Below are 13,201 nucleotides of genomic sequence, written 5' to 3'. Positions count from 1 at the left end.
TTATTTCCGTTACAGTCAGTGACTGTAAGCAGAGATTTATCATGTAAGCTGTACTTGACATCAGTAGTAAAACATGAAATACACGGCAAATCTCTGCTCGCAGTTACAGACCGTAACGGGAATAGGTACATGGGCGCTTCAGTGTCTACAAAATGCTTCACGACGCTGTACAGACATTTTGTTTAAATTTTTGTCATGGATAACGTGGCTATGCATAACTATAACTGGTGATTAAAAATAAGAATGCTACGGATGATGCACCGGTCTTGTATAATGATAATGCATCTATAACACTACACGTAATCTGAGGATGGTAGTTAAGCTACTGAAACTGGTTGTCACTTTGTAATTAATTTTTCCGTAGGGAATATGTAGAAAAATTTTAAAGTTTTAAAGATTTTATAGAAAGTTGTTAATATTTTATAAGTTTACAATTGGTTAGCTGCTTACGACCGCTTCTTCTATTCCGACAATGTCAGATATATTTGGCAATGATTTCCCTCTCCAACAATTTTTGTTATCTAGTATGTCATGTTCACTAGCACGAAACTGAGCAGTACGTGAATTTATAATGGAAGGGTAATACTAGAAAACATGAAAAGTACGTGAAACCTATGCAGACGACAAGCCGTAAGTTTAAAGAAACGTATTCAACGACGTAACACAGGAATTAGCTTAATTTTTTTCTTAGAGTTCCTCGACAGAATAGGACTGAGCAATGAGGTAACTTCTCATTTTAGACTTTAAAGTACATGGATTATTCCTAAGATTTTTGAATTCTTGTGATAGCTTATTGAAAATGGATGCAGCAGAATACTGCACACATTTCTGCACAATGGTCGAGAAGGTGCTTTCCTAATGTGGATTGAATTCCTACATAGTATTAACCGAGCGAAAACTGCTAACTCATGTGGATCAGTTGATATTATGAACAACAATCAACATTTAAGGAAATATTTATTGAGAGGCCAATGTCGGAATTCCCAGACTAAAGAACAGGGGTCAAGAAGAGATTCGTGAACTTACACCATTTATAGCTCGAACCGCCTGTTTCAGAGCCAAAAATGCCCGTTTTATATCAGAAGAGTTACGTTCAAAAATAGTAGCAGGCATCATAAGTGAATGAAAACGAGCAGACTGCTTTTTGTGCTTAAGTATCACTTACCTCAAGTTCTGTTCTAATGGTAAATAAAGCAGCTAAACTTTTAGGCAAGATCCTGAACACGCGATGTCCAGCCTCAGTAAAATTGCAAAATGATTTAGATAAGATATCTGTATGGTGCGAAAAGTGGCAATTGCCCCAGAATAAAGAAAAGTGCGAAGCTATTCACATGTGTACTAAAAAAATCTGCTAAACTTCGTTTACGCAATAAGTCACACAAATCTGAAGGCTGTAAATTCAACTAAATACTCATGCATTACAATTACAAATACCCTCAATTGGAACGATCACATAGATAATCTTGTGGGTAGAGCCAACCAAGGACAGATTCATTGGTAGAGCACTTAGAATGTGCAACAGGTCTAGTAAAGAGATTGCTTACAACACGCTTGTCCGCCCTATTCTCGAGTACTTCTGTGCAGCGTAGGATCCGAATCAGATGGAGTTGACGGATGTCAGCGAAAAAGTACAAAGAGTGTCAGCTCGTTCCGTATTATCGCCAAGTAGGGGAGATAGTGCCACCGACATGATACGTGAATTGGAGTGGCAATCATTAAAACAAAGGCGTTTTTCGTTGCGACGGGATCTTCTCACGAAATTTTAATCGACAGTTTTCTCATCCGATTGTGAAAACATTCTGTTGGCACCCAGCTACATAGGGAGAAATAATCATCACGATAAAATAAGAGAAATCAGGGGTCACACCGAAAAATTTAGGTGCTCGTTTTCCCCACGCGCCGTTCGAGAGTGGAACGGTAGAGAGACAGCTTGAAGGTCGTTCATTGAACACTTTACCAGTCACTTTATTGTGAACAGCAGAGTAATCATGTAGATGTAAATGTAGATATAAGCATCCACCAACCACTCTCCAAGACCTGTGGGCAGCACCGCAGGAGGAATGGGCGGTTTGCCTCAACATGACACTGATGACGTTAACCACAGTCTTTGTCAGGCCTGTATTGCTGCCAGAAGTGGTCACGCCCCATAGCAAGCACATTAAATAGTTGACGGAATGTGTGCAAATCTGTTAAGTTGGAAAAGAATGAAGAACATTTTCGTCTACTGTTATGCATATTGCAGTTGTTTACGTTCTGTATTCTTTACATTGTTTCTACTTCGCTACCACCGTTGGACAGCGGACGACTGGAAACGAACGATTTGGAGCAATGAACCACGTTATGCCCTGAGTAAATCCGATTGAATGATTTGGGTGTGGCGGACGTCAGGAGGACGTTTTCTGCTCAAATGGGTCTGAGCACTATGGGACTTAACATCTGAGGTCATCAGTCCCGTACACTGAGACCTACTTAAACCTAACTAACCTAAGGACATCACACGCATACATGCCCGAGGCAGGATTCGAACCTGCGACCGAAGCAGCAGCGCGGTTCCGGACTGAAGCGTCTAGAACCGCTCGGCCACAGCGGCCGGAGAGGTTTTCTGCCATCGTGCAAACAAAGTACGTAGAAGGTGGAGTTACGATATTTGGGGGGGGGGGGGGGGGGGACACCTTTGAATTGAGTTAGAACGCCCAGATCTCTCCTGATCCTAGTGTCCCTCTCGTTTCGGCTCTTGAGAAAGAACAGGCTGCCATCCCTCCACAGACATCCAGGCACGTCACTAAAAGTGCCCCCAGCTAGGTTCAAGCTGTTATAAAGGCGCAGGGTCGACGAAAAGGTGTTGAGATAGCTTTAATCACGTAGTGTGTTTCTCGTACCTAAAAATGCGGTGTTATCATTCTATACTGGAAATTTTTTGCTTGATTTCTTGTGAATATTTTTCTTTGTATGGCAAAGTCGGATTTTCAATCTCGGCCTCAAGCCTACTTCCAATCGTAATTTCTACTTTAGCATTATATTCGAAACAGTGTTACTAGACTTCATCTTTCAGTATCAGACAAAACTAAGGGATGTTAGAACTTAATATTTAACGAAACCACGTCATTAATGACCAAAACGTTACTGTGATGAGTAATCGTCGCATTAAAAATTGCTCGGACATACTCATTCGCCTTATATGACTTATGGAATTCATGGAAAAGATAAACCTGACAGCTTTTCCTGAGTTTTAACCTTACTCATTTTGGTTTTGAGGCCAGTGCTTTAACCAGTACGTCCCTTTTCTTCACTGCCGCCCAGTTTCTTACATCTGCAGACACTTTTCTCTCCTTTTGCATTGACCAAATTTTGCATTTTATATTCCTTCCCACCTTCCTTTTTAACAACCCGAAACAAACATCATTATTAAACGTAATGATTGTTCACGGCATTGCCGAAGCGCAACTGGAGCGGGTTCTTTCATTTTCTGAAAGATGAAATGGCTTTTACGTGGGTAACTGTAAAGCGGTTGTCTGTTATATGTAAGGTTACAAGACATCTTTAAATCTATTGTTGAGGCAGTTCTTATTAGCTCCTTCCTAAAAATTACCATGTGGATCGTTATGTGTTACCAAGAATCTGATCTCCTAAGTTTCTGTTGATTTCCTTATCTTTCGTCAAATCTTAGTTTGAAGTTTACAGAACCGATTCGAAAGCAGTAGATGCGTTCGAGAGTGGGGTCAGACGCTGTGAACTATACTTCTGTGCTTTGCTATAATAAGAGAAGAGGTGTTTGCAGTCTGTCATGCATATTTGACATTTGACTAGGACGTTTGGTGGAATTTATAGTGCGCATTATCGGACGTTCTAGCATTTCATACACCATAGACAGTCTGTGACTGAAATACTTACCACTCGGGGCAATGTACCCAACTCGCACAGGAGGAATCAGTCATAAAAAATGAGTGAATGTCGCTCAAACATGCCAAAAGGCCTCACATTTGCTTATAAGTTTGCAAGGTGCAAAAATAGTGTGGCAGCGTGGCGTTACGAAACTGCTCAAACGATTCCAAAGTAAAGCGTTTCCCCCTTGAATTTACTACAAGAAAAAGCCTGGGTTATTTTAAATAACATTTTTTCCAGTAAACCACGGCAAGAAAACAATATGATTATTGAAGTACTGATTATAATGTAACATCGTGACTAGCGAGAGAAATGCCCAACGACGACAAACCTGACATTAAATTCTAGGTGAATAGAACTGATGGTTGGTTTTATAAGATGATAATTAATCATCCACGTAATATTTCATGTTTCTGCCTGTTAATTTTGGTGAGGCACGATACGTCAGCAATCAAGCAAATGCCGATGTAATTGTTCGAAAACAATAAATAGGAAAACCTAACAAGATTCTTACGCAAAAAATTTACGCAAAGAACTAAAAGAAATGATCGGAAAATCAATTTCAGGGACCCTCTGCTTAGCGATACAGTATAAATAACGAGAGACCTCATAATGTGTTGGTCGTTTTACCCTCTAACATTTCGTCACCAGTCCTTTCTATAAGGCCCCTGAAAAATCAAAAATCCAAAAACTAATACAAAGCAATGATTATTAACGTGTGAAATAATCAGGTCTTACATCTTAAATGAATTCCACACACACACCTGAAACTAGTATTCTGTATTTAAATGAAAATAGGCGATAAAAGAGCACCTTAATATGGCGAGAAGAAAACTTTTTACAACATGTTACACAGATAACAGTCGTTTCAGTAATCTTGAATTGTTTGTAAATTCTCTGGTCAAGTATATGTATATCTCTTGGTTTTAAAGAAATGAAATATTTCACACATAGAATGAAATGGAAAGTCTCATTCCTTACAGTATAAACGTCTCTTATCGGTATATAATTATTTTATAATTAAAGTTTTCACGTTGCTTTCACGGGGGTTGCATAAATGTATCTCCAGGATAACATATGTAATGCTATAGATGGAAAGACGTGAGAAGCAGCGCGTGAGTAACGGAGAAACTAGCAAAATTCAGAGAGCTCTCGTTGCAAGAAGAGCTAAGAGGCTAACCAGTTTATCGAAGTGTTCCTTATGGTCATCTGAAATGAGGTGGAGGCTTACCAATGGCTTGTTTTTCCTCAACAGTAAAGGTCAACGGGACCATGGTGCAAAATTATAGTGCTACAGGAAAAGCTACCCACCGCCGCACATCGTAAGATGTAAGGTGCTTTACCAGCAGCAGGAAGTGATAAATTGTGGAGTAATAGGTGCAGAAAAGAAGTTCATTACAGTTGCCTTAGGACTTATAAAATGATAACAGGATTACCAAATCTACGAGTTTGTAAACGAAGAACAGTCGTCGTTGACAACGCCGTTTACCAGACGCACGTTAAGGGCGCCATTTTTTACCCGGTAGCGTTACGATGGTACCGCTACTGATGCTGCGGAAACATGTAGTGTGCTACAGTCCGTGTATTCTGCGAGCTGCGCTGTTCAGAGTGAAGATCTATTTTCGCTGCATCCTCTGGCAGCTACAGTATGTCTTGTGTAACTCACTGCCTAAATACAGTGACGTGTTCAGCCGGGGGTTGCCCAACAAGACCACGCGTCAACCGTTATGATTTATCAGTCAGAAATTCGTAAGCGATAAGACAGTTTACGTAAACTACTTAAACGTGAAGCACACTCTCTACAGTACGGTAGCGTGGCCGAGCGGTCTAAGGCGCTGGTTTAAGGCACCAGTCTCTTCGGAGGCGTGGGTTCGAATCCCACCGCTGCCATAATTTTTACACGTTCCCCAGCAATTTTTCTCTGCAAGATAAGAACATTTACATATTCACACCACAAGTCGCTGCTCAGTAAGTAAGGGAGAGTATACTGTACCATTATTTTCGATTTTCTTTACTGTTCCATCCGCGTACTGTCTATCTGTGTGCTCTCGTATCGCCCTAATACCGCGGGTGTTGTTACCTTGACCGCTCCGCTAGGAACAAGGTAGCTGCAGAATTATGAGTGCACAGTTCGCTTTGACTACTGGTTACTAACTTTACCTGACAGTATTTTGCGAGAAACACCTTGTCTTTCTTCCAACGATTACCATTCAAGTTCCCCGAGCATTTCTGTTACACTTTCGTATGAACTGTACAGATCCGTTAAAAACCTAGCAGCTTATTTTTGTATTCGTTCCATATCTGTTGCTACTTTTACTTAACACGGCCTCCAAACACTGGAACAGCAGAAGCGATTACGCTATTGTTACACACTTTGTATGCGATTTCTTTCAAATTTTTCTATATGCTTCCCAACAAATTTTAGTCTTTTGATTTCACGCGATCGTCCCACTCAAGAACGCATCTTACTATTGTATCTAAATGATTGTACGATTTGACGTGCTGAAGAGATCGCCACTACTCTTGTAATCGGATGCCTTTTGGCTCATTCTCTTTGTTACTGGCACTCTGTTACATTTATCCGCATTACGACACCGTATCACAACATTCAGAATCTTACAGAGGAGTCAATATTTTGGCATCAAGCCTACTAAGTTCTCGATTAGTCACTGCCTGCAGCGATGCATGGTGTTGTACGATTAGATCGAAGAAAGAAATCACTACAGCGACGTTACTTCCTAGTAGACAACAGCGTCATCAGCGCACGAGAAATGACACAATCAAAAGGCCTTCCAGCGTATAAGGAAACTGTGATCTTACAGCGGTTGATAAAGTACAGTATCTTACGCGAAATCTAGAAAGGTGGAATACACCTATTCAACTGCGAAACGTCTATGTGTAATAAGGATGCTATGTCACAGACGGGCTGTTACACCTAAATGCTTGAACATTCAGTTAGAGAATCTTTTTTGTCTCTAGCAAAGTCATTATGGTAGACAAACGATCCTGTTGGAAGAACATCCGCAACTGAGCATTATAGCAGAGGTTGAAAATACCGCTTCAGTTGTAAGTTACTTTATTTTCACACGACCGGTTTCGGACTGTTATTATCCCATCCTCAGGTGTAGTACTGGAAATAGCAAAAGGCGGGAGATAATTTTCGCACGCCGCAACACCAAATTAAAAAAAACAATTTTTTTTCTAAAAACTTTTTCAGAAAAAAACAAAATACATTTCTTTCTAAAAAATGTTTTATGTGTGTTGGGGCGTGTGAAAATTATTTCCCGTCTTTTGCTATTTCCAATGCGACACCTGAGGATCGGCTTATAACAGTCCGAAACCGGTCGTGTGAAAATAAAGTAACTTACAACGGAAGAGGTATTTTCAACCTCTGATTTTAGGTTAGAGCTTAAACCATGCTCTCGAAACCTGCAACTAGTGTAGCGATGTAGCTACAGACACACTTTCAGGCACCTCATCTTCAACAATTTGGTAGTTTCTACCGTCAATGAACGTGAGATCTTCTCAAATACGACAATCCTTCAAATTCTGACTGAAAACCCTTAAATACTCTATCTGCGCAAAAGTATCCGATTAGTAGACATCGAAACGGTGTGTCCATCCTTTCGCTTTATGACGGCTTGAACTCTGCTGACGACGCTTTAAATGAGGTGTCTACGTGTCTTTGGTAGGATGGTAGTCTATTCTTCCTCAAGACCTGGAACCAGAGAAGGTACTGATTTTGGAATTTGGAGTCTGGTGCGAAATCGCCTTTCGAAATCATCCTGAAGGTGTCCCATTGGTTTCAGTTTGGGGCGAGCCAGACGATGTCAGAAACGTTACCGTCCACAAACCACGCTGCTTTGTGACCGTGGATTGTAATCCTGATACGATCATCGTCACCGCAATGCCCCTTTACCGAATGCAGTACGCACTACTGTAAAATGTGTTTATAACCTTCCGGATTTAGCATTTTCTTACGCACAATAAAAGGACCATACCCTAACGACTAGAAACATCCCCACACCGTACCACCACCTTCTCCCTACTTCCTTGTTTGCCGTACACATGATGGCAGCTAACAAATCCTTCCATATGATTGCCACAGGATATAGCGTGATTCATCACTGCAAATCACTTGTTTCTGCTTAACTTCGCAGTTATCTCACCAACAGTGTACACGGGCAGCTGTAAAGGACTGAAATGTCCCTGAAGAATGTGTAGCTCGAAGTCACTGAGCTATCGTGACCGACCCACTCTGCCGTTACGGCCTTTCAACTGACAACAATACTCCCCGCCTCCTACTATACTTGCCGGTGCGTTTCTAGTGACGTTTAGTGGTCGATTCCGCAATACGTAGTGTGTCTGGATACTCTTGATCGTATAGTGTACAATTTGATGCTATGCAACGAAGCTTCGACGATATGCCAGTCCTTTTTCATGTCTACTGTAGCACGACGTCTTCTACCACGTTGCATAACTCAAATTACTTCTATCGAGTGGAACTGATTAGAGCACTATACCAAAATGAATTTGATAAGATTTTGAAAACTTCTAACGATGAGTCTAAACTTTTATTAAACTTAAGAAAAAAAGTTTACTGAAAACATTTCTAAAATTTGGGAATTAATATACAGTCTTATTGCATTTTCCTTTCGCATCCCACCCCCAGATTTGGTCGATTATTTTTACTTGTCTCCTATTTCATGAGGTCAAATTTTCCAGTAATTTGCAGAACTTTTCGTTAGTTTGAGCACGCAGTATGTAAGAAGTAGTTGCTATTGTGTTCGTTTCACCTACTTCTACAACACATCAATGATTTGTTATTAATCTTGGAAGCTGACTGGGGTGTCGTGATTCTTGTTTCACTTTTTGTTTTTTCTCTAGGCTTTTTCTGTTTTTCCATTTATTTTGACGGAATACAGAGACGTTTGCATATGCGTGATAGGAGTAAAAATTCAAATGGCTCTAAGCACTATGGGACTTAACATCTGAGGTCATCAGTCCCCTAGACTTAGAACTACTTAAACCTAACAAACCTAAGGACATCGCACACATCCATGTCCGAGGCAGGATTCGAACCTGCGACCGCAGCAGCAGCGCGGTTCCGTACTGAATCGCCTAGAACCGCTCGGTCACAGAAGCCGGCGTGATATGAGTATTGAGGTAGTCAGAACGTCTTCTGCTCTATTCCGTGGAGTCTATGGTGTTACAGAAATGACACATCAGCCAGCTTATAGCTGGAGACGGGACACATATGTTTCGCACAGTTCTCGCAGAGAATGGAATGTCCAGGTTCATAAAGTTCGTTGATGTATCTGATGGAGATACAGGACAACAAATATTTAAAGCCGTGTACCAATGGCTTGATCGCAAGAGTCCACGATATAACATCTAAGTGTAACTAGTTTTCTAATATCACGAACTTTGACATGAATTTGAATTCCAGTCTATTACAGCGCAATTAATATTCCAAGTAATTTGCTCTGAAGATGACTAATTTGCAGCTAAAACCTAGAAGGTGATTATTACGAACAATAACAAATAAATTTGATACACTATCCACGGAAGCATGATAGCTCGCAGATTTAGGCTACTGTTAAGAGAAAGTAGTGCCAGGACAGCACAGCTATTAGGATCGTAACGACTGGAAGGCGAGTGCCCAGCTTCGAATTGTGGCAAATTATGTGATTTTAATAAGTAAGGAAGTTCCATATTTCTTTATTTCTGTTCCGGTCCTCAATGGTGACATCTTGTAGGACAAGTGTTGGAATTTCTAAATGTGTACCAGGCTGCATTTTCACTTTAGTTTTTATTGACGCTAATTATAGTATCCTGATTTCTTTTGGAGAGTTTCTGCGTTCTGTATCACATTTGGAATGATAACGAAAAGAATTTAATATGAGACTTTCCTCTCCTCAAATCTCTTTTCTCCCCTTCTGTTTTCATTCTGCGAGCCGGAAAAACAGTTTTATTTATGAAATTTACAAATGTCGTGACCGCTTTTATAGGATTCTGTCTGGAATTCAATAACGTTCCATCAGGGGTAGCTTTCATTTTCGTGTTGATATAGAAAGCCTCAACTTGAGATACTTTAAGAAGCATTTATTCATATTACGGATGAAAACATGTAAGATCTTATTGATCTGTCAGTGGAGTTGTGAGTTTACATTGTGTGTTTCTCTTTATATCGTCGTTATTAGCTTTTTATTTGATGGTCATTCAACGGACTTTCTGCCCTGTTTTGATGTAAAAAAAAAAGGCATTTATTAGCAAAGAACCTGTTACACGTAGTATGTATATCGTCAGGAAGATGACAATTCAGCGACTGCTTTTATCTGATTCAGTTTGAAACTCAGAAACATTCCATCAGTTGCAGCTTTTACCGTAATTTTTATGTCGAAGGAACAAATCGGAAATGCACTTAGCGGTGCATTTTTGAACGGGTAGTAACAGATCCATCGAATTGTGACTTTACATTATAATGTGTTTTTATATCGCCTTTATTATCTTTGTTTTTGACGCTCATTCAGCGTGTCTCCACTGCAATATTACTTTGGTAATTCCGGTCTTATCTTACAAATCGTACATATATGGTATGGAAAATGAAAACAGACTGTAGTGATACACACAAAAAAGGGAAGGGAAGCAACATTCTATCTGTGTGGAATAAGAGAAAATGATACATTATATTTAGAGCAGCATGGTTACAAAAGTTTTAATCTTTCTGCTACATCATGTTAGCATCTACGGGAACATTAGATCTCCAACACAAATTTTCAGTTGTGATTAATTGCAGCGGAAAAACAAACACAGTGCCTTAAAATTGTTATGGTAGAAATCGCGCGTGCACGTTCGAAGCTGCAACATTCGCCAAGTGACTAATCAGAATCTCATGATCATGTTCGTGAAGCTCCCTTGGAATTTGCTGTCGGTTTTAGGTGTCGGTAGAATAATTTTGTTTTCCACAGCGTCTAGATTACGAACTACTGAGTGAAATACATCCCAGTATATCCACTACCTCAGATCACCAACACCCTGTGGGGGTGGTCGCAGAGGCCCGGATTCTCCGAGATCATAGTAACTTCCGATATTGTTTAAGCATCGGGGCGTAGAGCGAATGAGACTTTAAATGCGGAGTGACCGCTTGTTCTTCTCCTTTTCATTACATTTCTCTCTTTGATACAGTACCTCACCTCATCAGAAGGCTTCAGCGCTTAAGTGAGCCTAGCTGACTCGAATGGCAGCATGTGACATGTGTAGTGAACATCAAGCCAACCAGACATAGCTGCAGATAAAAGTGAACATCCATAGCCACCATGTACCGGCTTTTGAGACGCTAAAAACTGTGACCATGTAACGAACGAGCGACTGTATGCTGGGTCAGACACAGGGGGAAGAAAAAAAGCATGCGCCAAATAGAATCCCAAGCCTATCAGTACCCCTGCGAGTACTCGTCTCCACATATTCGTAAATGACAGAGTGCACATCGTATTAAATTAACACACATGTGACTTCGAAACTGTGTGACTATTAGATTAATATGGTGTCTACTCGATGATGAAATTATATCATCATGTATACCCAGATGCCTGCGGCTTTTACTTTAAAACTTTTCGCACCTGGCTGAAAAATGAGTGTGATACTGTGAAAAATCCGTTTGTTGGACGAAAATAGTATGAAGCGTATATGCTGACGTGGATTACTATAATAGTTTTAGAGCGCTGTAGTTTTTTCAGTTGAGATTAATAATAATTGAAAACTTGTGTCGGAGATTGCTAGGGGCACTTATCATTGTTACTGAAATAGGTCATGCTCTAACCACGTCTCGCGGATGAAAATTAGGCTGACACACCCCATTAAGACCGCTGTACTTGTTTGCGAATGCAACACACCCCAGAACTGGTCTGTTTCTGACAGTAAACGTTTCCTTGTTGATGTCTAACACAGTTTGTCGAATACGAGCCATCTGTCTCGCCCCAGCACACATCGAAGCTCTAGAAGATTTCCGCGACGACACGGCGCCAAAGAGGCTAGAAACGAGGATGTTTTAGAATTTTTATGCGCTCAAGAGCTTTTACATGCATTTTATGTGCTCTACAACGGAATATCTTTAACCTATAAGTCTGAGTAAGTGAGAAATACGGCTTCCTCATCGAAACTGAATCACAACAAAATCATCTCACTAGCTGTCGGCCACACAAAGTCGCATTATTAGCACAGCAATATGCGTGCTCTTCTAAGCCAAACGATAGACCTCATATTATAAACTCATCATTTTTTCCGCATGTCAACTTACGGTAGCAGTTCGTTTAGTTATGGCGACGTACCGAAAGTATGAATTCTCCGCCCTGCGAACTTTCCGCCCCACTAGCAATCTGCGAAATCTCCGCCTCGTACCTGCGCCAATTGTGTCCCATCCTACCTGCAGTCAAACTGTCCGAATCACCTTGCTCTACATGCTCCTTAGACTCGTCCGAACTCCGCCCGATCAGTCCCGTCTGCTTGTTAGTATCTCCCTAGTTTTCGTAGACTTCACATGGTGCCACTTGGATGTTACCATTTCAGCAGTTGTGATATGGAAGTTTCACCGAAGGTTATTCTTATACAGTGAAGAAAACGAAGAAAGATGGGATTGTGATTTGGTGCTCTCCAAAACAGAAAGAGAAGCATTGGCGAGGAAAGCTAAACCAAGGATTTTACAGTGATCTTTTCGCACGAGCATCAATGTGGGGCTCCCGATGACGCAAGTTTGCAAGTGCAGAGGACTCTGAACCAGGCAAGGAAGAGGGCACGAGAGGAAAATACGTCTGTTTCCAAAATCTATTCAGAGGTGCTAGGTAGCTTGCTTAGCTCGAGGGTACGACTTTGCGACAGAAATGCCAGAGCAGCGAACAACGAAGAGGACATTATACAAGCAAAGAGCAAAGTCGCAGGGAAGTGAGAGGAATCCAGAGACAAGAGAAGAAATTGAACTTAAAGCAGAGCTATTAACTATGAATGAGGGCAACAGTTTCCTGTTAAGCGACGATAAATCAGGAGACAGGATAATAGCTTTTGTGGAAGAGCAGGGAGAGAGGCTCTAAGAAGTAAACGAGACTTTTTTATGGATGGTACGTCTAAGTGCTGTAGCAAACAGTTTTCACAGATATATACAATTCATGCAGATTTTGGAAGTACTAAAAATGACACTAATATCTACCCAGTTGCATTTGCATTGTTACCAAATAAAATGAAAGAGACATACATACGACTTTTCATAAATATGCTGGGAAATATTCCCGAATGGAACCCTGCAAGTGTGACTGTATATTGTGAG

General features: G+C 40.7%; 1 non-coding gene across 1 annotated transcript; it reads left to right on the top strand.

Annotated features, from left to right (window-relative positions):
• The first annotated feature begins 5,690 nt into the window (after window positions 1–5,690).
• Trnal-aag (transfer RNA leucine (anticodon AAG)) lies at window positions 5,691–5,772 on the top strand. The gene has a single exon. It is a non-coding gene; the product is annotated as a tRNA-Leu (tRNA).
• Window positions 5,773–13,201: the final 7,429 nt, after the last annotated feature.

Source organism: Schistocerca gregaria, chromosome 1, assembly GCF_023897955.1.
Source record: "Schistocerca gregaria isolate iqSchGreg1 chromosome 1, iqSchGreg1.2, whole genome shotgun sequence".
NCBI classification, from domain to species: domain Eukaryota; kingdom Metazoa; phylum Arthropoda; class Insecta; order Orthoptera; family Acrididae; genus Schistocerca; species Schistocerca gregaria.
This window is presented reverse-complemented; position numbering and strand designations above follow the sequence as displayed.